The sequence below is a fragment of the Panulirus ornatus genome, chromosome 65 (genome assembly GCF_036320965.1).
Source record: "Panulirus ornatus isolate Po-2019 chromosome 65, ASM3632096v1, whole genome shotgun sequence".
Taxonomy (NCBI): Eukaryota; Metazoa; Arthropoda; class Malacostraca; order Decapoda; family Palinuridae; genus Panulirus; species Panulirus ornatus.
The window spans coordinates 9,228,755-9,237,530 of record NC_092288.1 but is presented as its reverse complement, the minus strand read 5'-3'; positions in this window follow the sequence as shown (position 1 = coordinate 9,237,530).

Here is an 8,776-nt window from a genome sequence, read left to right as displayed (position 1 = left end):
AAAGATGTAAGCCAGCAAAGCAGTGGGTTTGGATGGTATTGCAGTGGGATTTATCAAAAAAGGGGGTGACTGTATTGTTGACTGGTTGGTAAGGTTATTTAATGTGTATGACTCATGGTGAGGTGCCTGAGGATTGGCGAAATGCTTGCATAGTGCCATTGTACAAAGGCAAAGGGGATAAAAGTGAGTGCTCAAATTACAAAGGTATAAGTTTGTAGAGTATTCCTGGGAAATCATATGGGAGGGTATTGACTGAGAGGGTGAAGGCATGTACAGAGCATCAGAGTGGGGAAGAGCAGTGTGGTTTCAGAAGTAGTAGAGGATGTGTGGATCAGGTGTTTGCTTTGAAGAATGTATGTGAGAAATACTTAGAAAAGCAAATGGATTTGTATGTAGCATTTATGGATCTGGAGAAGGCATATGATAGAGATGCTCTGTGGAAGGTATTAAGAATATATGGTGTGGGAGGCAAGTTGTTAGAAGCAGTGAAAAGTTTTTATCGAGGATGTAATGCATGTGTATGTGTAGGAAGAGAGGAAATTGATTGGTTCTCAGTGAATGTTGGTTTGTGGCAAGGGTGTGTGATGTCTCCATGGTTGTTTAATTTGTTTATGGATGGGGTTGTTAGGGAGGTGAATGTAAGAGTTTTGGAAAGAGGGGCAAATATGCAGTCTGTTGTGGATGAGAGAGCTTGGGAAGTGAGTCATTTGTTGTTCGCTGATGATACAGCGCTGTTGGTTGATTCATGTGAGAAACTGCAGAAGCTGGTGACTGAGTTTGGTAAAGTGTGTGAAAGAAAGCTGAGAGTAAATGTGAATAAGAGCAAGGTTATTAGGTACAGTAGGGTTGAGGGACAAGTCAATTGGGAGGTAAGTTTGAATGGAGAAAAACTGGAGGAAGTGAAGTGTTTTAGATATCTGGGAGTGGATTTGGCAGTGGATGGAACCATGGAAGTGGAAGTAAATCATAGGATGGGGGAGGGGGCGAAAATTCTGGGAGCCTTGAAGAATGTGTGAAAGTCGAGAACATTATCTCGGAAAGCAAAAATGGGTATGTTTGAAGGAATACTGGTTCCAACAATGTTGTATGGTTGCGAGGCGTGGGCTATGGATAGAGTTGTGCGCAGGAGGGTGGATGTGCTGGAAATGAGATGTTTGAGGACAATATGTGGTGTGAGGTGGTTTGATCGAGTAAGTAATAATAGGGTAAGAGAGAGGTGTGGTAATAAAAAGAGTGTGGTTGAGAGAGCAGAAGAGGGTGTTTTAAAATGGTTTGGTCACATGGAGAGAATGAGTGAGGAAAGATTGACCAAGAGGATATTTATCAGAGGTGGAGGGAATGAGGAGAAGTGGGATACCAAATTGGAGGTGGAAAGATGGAGTGAAAAAGATTTTGAGTGATCGGGGCCTGAACATGCAGGAGGGTGAAAGGCGTGCAAGGAATAGAGTGAATTGGAACGATGTGGTATACCGGGGTCGACGTGCTGTCAATGGATTGAAACAGGGCATGTGAAGCATCTGGAGTAAACCATGGAAAGTTCTTTGGGGCCTGGATGTGGAAAGGGAGCTGCGGTTTCGGTGCATTATTACATGACAGCTAGAGACTGAGTGTGAACGAATGGGGCCTTTGTTGTGTTTTCCTAGCGCTACCTCGCACACCTGAGGGGGGAGGGTGTTGTTATTCCATGTGTGGCGGGGTGGCGATGGGAATGAATAAAGGCAGACAGTATGAATTATGTACATGGGTATATATGTATATGTCTGTGTGGGTATATATATGTATACATTGAGATGTATAGGTATGTATATTTGCGGGTGTGGACGTGTATGTATATACATGTGTATGTGGGTGGGTTGGGCCATTCTTTCGTCTGTTTCCTTGCGCCACCTCGCTAACGCGGGTGACAGCGACAAAGCAAAATAAATAAATAAATATAATATTTTCATTATTTATTTTACTTTGCTTTGTCGCTGTCTCCCACGTTTGCGAGGTAGCGCAAGGAAACAGACGAAAGAAATGGCCCAACCCACCCACATACACTTGTATATACATACACGTCTACACACGCAAATATACATACTTATACATCTCAATATACACATATATATACACACAAAGACACATACATATATACACATGTACATAATTCATACTGTCTGCCTTTATTCATTCCCATCGCCACCTCGCCACACATGAAATAACAACTCCCTCCCCCTTCATGTGTGAGAGGTAGCACTAGGAAAAGACAACAAAGGCCCCATTCGTTCACACTCAGTCTCTAGCTGTCATGTAATAATGCACCGAAACCGCAGCTCCCTTTCCACATGCAGGCCCCACAGAACTTTCCATGGTTTACCCCAGACGCTTCACATGCCCTGGTTCAATACATTGACAGCACGTCGACCCCGGTATACCACATCGTTCCAATTCACTCTATTCCTTGCACGCCTTTCACCCTCCTGCATGTTCAGGCCCCGATCACTCAAAATCTTTTTCACTCCATCTTTCCACCTACAATTTGGTCTCCCACTTCTCATTCCCTCCACCTCTGACACATATATCCTCTTGGTCAATCTTTCCTCATTCATTCTCTCCATGTGACCAAACCACTTCAAAACACCCTCCTCTGCTTTCTCAACCACACTCTTTTTATTACCACACATCTCTCTCACCCTATTATTACTTACTGGATCAAACCACCTCACACCACATATTGTCCTCAAACATCTCATTTCCAGCACATCCACCCTCCTGCGCACAACTCTATCCATAGCCCACGCCTCGCAACCATACAACATTGTTGGAACCAATATTTCTTCAAACATACCCATTTTTGCTTTCTGAGATAATGTTCTCGACTTCACACATTCTTCAAGGCTCTCAGAATTTTCACCCCCTCCCCCACCCTATGATTCACTTCCACTACCATGGTTCCATCAGCTGCCAAATCCACTCCCAGATATCTAAAACACTTCACTTCCTCCAGTTTTTCTCCATTCAAACTTACCTCCCAATTGACTTGACCCTCGACCCTACTGTACCTAATAACCTTGCTCTTATTCACATTTACTCTCAACTTTCTTCTTTCACACACTTTACCAAACTCAGTCACCAGCTTCTGCAGTTTCTCACATGAATCAGCCACCAGCGCTGTATCATCAGCGAACAACAACTGACTCACTTCCCAAGCTCTCTCATCCACAACAGACTGCATACTTGCCCCTCTTTCCAAAACTCTTGCATTCACCTCCCTAACAACCCCATCCATAAGCAAATTAAACAACCATGGAGACGTCACACACCCCTGCCGCAAACCTACATTCACTGAGAACCAATCACTTTCCTCTCTTCCTACACGTACACATGCATTACATCCTTGATAAAAACTTTTCACTGCTTCTAACAACTTGCCTCCCACACCATATATTCTTAATACCTTCCACATAGCATCTCTATCAACTCTATCATATGCCTTCTCCAGATCCATAAATGCTACATACAAATCCATTTGCTTTTCTAAGTATTTCTCACATACATTCTTCAAAGCAAACACCTGATCCACACATCCTCTACCACTTCTGAAACCACACTGCTCTTCCCCAATCTGATGCTCTGTACATGCCTTCACCCTTTCAATCAATACCCTCCCATATAATTTACCAGGAATACTCAACAAACTTATACCTCTGTAATTTGAGCACTCACCTTTGTCCCCTTTGCCTTTGTACAATGGCACTATGCAAGCATTCAGCCAATCCTCAGGCACCTCACCATGAATCATACATACATTAAATAACCTTACCAACCAGTCAACAATACAGTCACCCCCTTTTTTAATAAATTCCACTGCAATACCATCCAAACCCATTGCCTTGCCGGCTTTCATCTTCCGCAAAGCTTTTACCACCTCTTCTCTGTTTACCAAATCATTTTCCCTAACCCTCTCACTTTGCACACCACCTCGACCAAAACACCCTATATCTGCCACTCTATCATCAAACACATTCAACAAAACTTCAAAATACTCACTCCACCTCCTTCTCACATCACCACTACTTGTTATCACCTCCCCATTAGCCCCCTTCACTGAAGTTCCCATTTGTTCCCTTGTCTTACGCACTTTATTTACCTCCTTCCAAAACATCTTTTTATTCTCCCTAAAATTTAATGATACTCTCTCACCCCAACTCTCATATATATATATATATATATATATATATATATATATATATATATATATATATATATAAACGCGGGAGACAGCGACAAAGTATAAAAAAAAATATATATATATATATATATATATATATATATATATATATATATATATATATCCTCCCCTCTCGTTTTTTTTTTTCAATTTTCCAAAAGAAGGAACAGAGAAGGGGGCCAGGTGAGGATATTCCCTCAAAGGCCCAGTCCTCTGTTCTTAACGCTACCTCGCTACTGCGGGAAATGGCGAATAGTATGAAAGAAAAGGAAAAATATATATATATATATATATATATATATATATATATCCCTGGGGACAGGGGAGAAAGAATACTTCCCACGTATTCCCTGCGTGTCATAGAAGGCAACTAAAAGGGGAGGGAGCGGGTGGCTGGAAATCCTCCCCACTCGTTTTTTTTAATTTTCCAATGGATGGAACAGAGAAGGAGGCCAGGTGAGGATATTCCCTCAAAGGCCCAGTCCTCTGTTCTTAACGCTACCTCGCTAATGCGGGAAATGGCATATGACAGGGTTGATAGAGATGCTCTGTGGAAGGTATTAAGAATATATGGTGTGGGAGGCAAGTTGTTAGAAGCAGTGAAACGCCTTTATCGAGGTTGTAAGGCATGTGTATGTGTAGGAAGAGAGGAAAGTGATTGGTTCTCAGTGAATGTTGATTTGCGGAAGGGGTGTGTGATGTCTCCATGATTGTTTAATTTCTTTATAAATGGGGGGTGTTAGGGAGGTGAATGCAAGAGTTTTGGAAAGAGGGGCAAGTATGCAGTCTGTTGTGGGTGAGAGAGCTTGGGAAGTGAGTCAGTTGTTCGCTGATGATACAGCACTGGTGGCTGATTCGGGTGAGAAACTGCAGAAGCTGGTGACTGAATTAGGTAAAGTGTATGAAAGAAGAAAGCTGAGAGCAAATGTGAATAAGAGCAAGGTTTTAGGTACAGTAGGGTTGAGGGACAGGTCGATTGGGAGATAAGTTTGAATGGAGAAAAACTGGAGGAAGTGAAGTGTTTTAGATATCTGGGAGTGGATTTGCCAGCAGATGGAACCATGGAAGCAGAAGTGAATCATAGGGTGGGGGAGGGGGCGAAAGTTCTGGAAGCGTTGAAGAATGTGTGGAAGTCGAGAACATTATCTCGGAAAGCAAAAATGGGTATGTTTGAAGGAATAGTGGTTCCAACAATGTTATAAAGGTTGCGAGGCGTGGGCTATAGATAGAGTTGTGCGGAGGAGGGTGGATGTGCTGGAAATGAGATGTTTGAGGACAATATGTGGTGTGAGGTGGTTTGATCCAGTAAGTAATAATAGGGTAAGAGAGATGTGTGGTAATAAAAAGTGTGGTTGAGAGAGCAAAAGAGGGTGTTTTGAAATTGCTTGGTCACATGGAGAGAATGAGTGAGGAAAGATTGACCAAGAGTATATATGTGTCAGAAGTGGAGGGAACGAGAAGTGGGAGACCAAATTGGAGGTGGAAAGATGGAGTGAAAAAGATTTTGAGTGATCGGGGCCTGAACATGTAGGAGGGTGAAAGGCTTGTAAGGAATAGAGTGAACTGGAACGATGTGGTATACCGGGGTCGACGTGCTGTCAATGGTTGAACCAGGGCATGTGAAGCGTCTGGGGTAAAACATGGAAAGTTCTGTGGGGCCTGCATGTGGAAAGGGAGCTGTGGTTTCGGTGCATTATATATGACAGCTAGAGACTGGGTGTGAACGAATGTGGCCTTTGTTGTCTTTTCCTAGCGCTACCTCACGCACATGCGGGGGGAGGGGGTTGTTATTTCACGTGTGGTGGGGTGACGATGGGAATGAATAAAGGCAGACAGTATGAATTATGTACATGTGTATATATGTATATGTCTGTGTGGTATATATATGTATATGTTGAGACGTATAGGTATGTATATTTGCGTGTGTGGACGTGTATGTATATACATGTGTATGTGGGTGGGTTGGGCCATTCTTTTGTCTGTTTCCTTGCGCCACCTCGCTAACGCGGGTGACAGCGACAAAGCAAAATAAATAAATAAATATAATATTTTCATTATTTATTTTACTTTGCTTTGTCGCTGTCTCCCACGTTTGCGAGGTAGCGCAAGGAAACAGACGAAAGAAATGGCCCAACCCACCCACATACACTTGTATATACATACACGTCTACACACGCAAATATACATACTTATACATCTCAATATACACATATATATACACACAAAGACACATACATATATACACATGTACATAATTCATACTGTCTGCCTTTATTCATTCCCATCGCCACCTCGCCACACATGAAATAACAACTCCCTCCCCCTTCATGTGTGAGAGGTAGCACTAGGAAAAGACAACAAAGGCCCCATTCGTTCACACTCAGTCTCTAGCTGTCATGTAATAATGCACCGAAACCGCAGCTCCCTTTCCACATGCAGGCCCCACAGAACTTTCCATGGTTTACCCCAGACGCTTCACATGCCCTGGTTCAATACATTGACAGCACGTCGACCCCGGTATACCACATCGTTCCAATTGACTCTATTCCTTGCACGCCTTTCACCCTCCTGCATGTTCAGGCCCCGATCACTCAAAATCTTTTTCACTCCATCTTTCCACCTACAATTTGGTCTCCCACTTCTCATTCCCTCCACCTCTGACACATATATCCTCTTGGTCAATCTTTCCTCATTCATTCTCTCCATGTGACCAAACCACTTCAAAACACCCTCCTCTGCTCTCTCAACCACACTCTTTTTATTACCACACATCTCTCTCACCCTATTATTACTTACTGGATCAAACCACCTCACACCACATATTGTCCTCAAACATCTCATTTCCAGCACATCCACCCTCCTGCGCACAACTCTATCCATAGCCCACGCCTCGCAACCATACAACATTGTTGGAACCAATATTTCTTCAAACATACCCATTTTTGCTTTCTGAGATAATGTTCTCGACTTCACACATTCTTCAAGGCTCTCAGAATTTTCACCCCCTCCCCCACCCTATGATTCACTTCCACTACCATGGTTCCATCAGCTGCCAAATCCACTCCCAGATATCTAAAACACTTCACTTCCTCCAGTTTTTCTCCATTCAAACTTACCTCCCAATTGACTTGACCCTCGACCCTACTGTACCTAATAACCTTGCTCTTATTCACATTTACTCTCAACTTTCTTCTTTCACACACTTTACCAAACTCAGTCACCAGCTTCTGCAGTTTCTCACATGAATCAGCCACCAGCGCTGTATCATCAGCGAACAACAACTGACTCACTTCCCAAGCTCTCTCATCCACAACAGACTGCATACTTGCCCCTCTTTCCAAAACTCTTGCATTCACCTCCCTAACAACCCCATCCATAAGCAAATTAAACAACCATGGAGACGTCACACACCCCTGCCGCAAACCTACATTCACTGAGAACCAATCACTTTCCTCTCTTCCTACACGTACACATGCATTACATCCTTGATAAAAACTTTTCACTGCTTCTAACAACTTGCCTCCCACACCATATATTCTTAATACCTTCCACATAAGTATTTCTCACATACATTCTTCAAAGCAAACACCTGATCCACACATCCTCTACCACTTCTGAAACCACACTGCTCTTCCCCAATCTGATGCTCTGTACATGCCTTCACCCTCTCAATCAATACCCTCCCATATAATTTACCAGGAATACTCAACAAACTTATACCTCTGTAATTTGAGCACTCACCTTTGTCCCCTTTGCCTTTGTACAATGGCACTATGCAAGCATTCAGCCAATCCTCAGGCACCTCACCATGAATCATACATACATTAAATAACCTTACCAACCAGTCAACAATACAGTCACCCCCTTTTTTAATAAATTCCACTGCAATACCATCCAAACTCGTTGCCTTGCCGGCTTTCATCTTCCGCAAAGCTTTTACCACCTCTTCTCTGTTTACCAAATCATTTTCCCTAACCCTCTCACTTTGCACACCACCTCGACCAAAACACCCTATATCTGCCACTCTATCATCAAACACATTCAACAAAACTTCAAAATACTCACTCCACCTCCTTCTCACATCACCACTACTTGTTATCACCTCCCCATTAGCCCCCTTCACTGAAGTTCCCATTTGTTCCCTTGTTTTACGCACTTTATTTACCTCCTTCCAAAACATCTTTTTATTCTCCCTAAAATTTAATGATACTCTCTCACCCCAACTCTCATATATATATATATATATATATATATATATATATATATATATATATATATATATATAAACGCGGGAGACAGCGACAAAGTATAAAAAAAAATATATATATATATATATATATATATATATATATATATATATATATATATATATATCCTCCCCTCTCGTTTTTTTTTTTCAATTTTCCAAAAGAAGGAACAGAGAAGGGGGCCAGGTGAGGATATTCCCTCAAAGGCCCAGTCCTCTGTTCTTAACGCTACCTCGCTACTGCGGGAAATGGCGAATAGTATGAAAGAAAAGGAAAAAATATATATATATATATATATATATATATATATATATCCCTG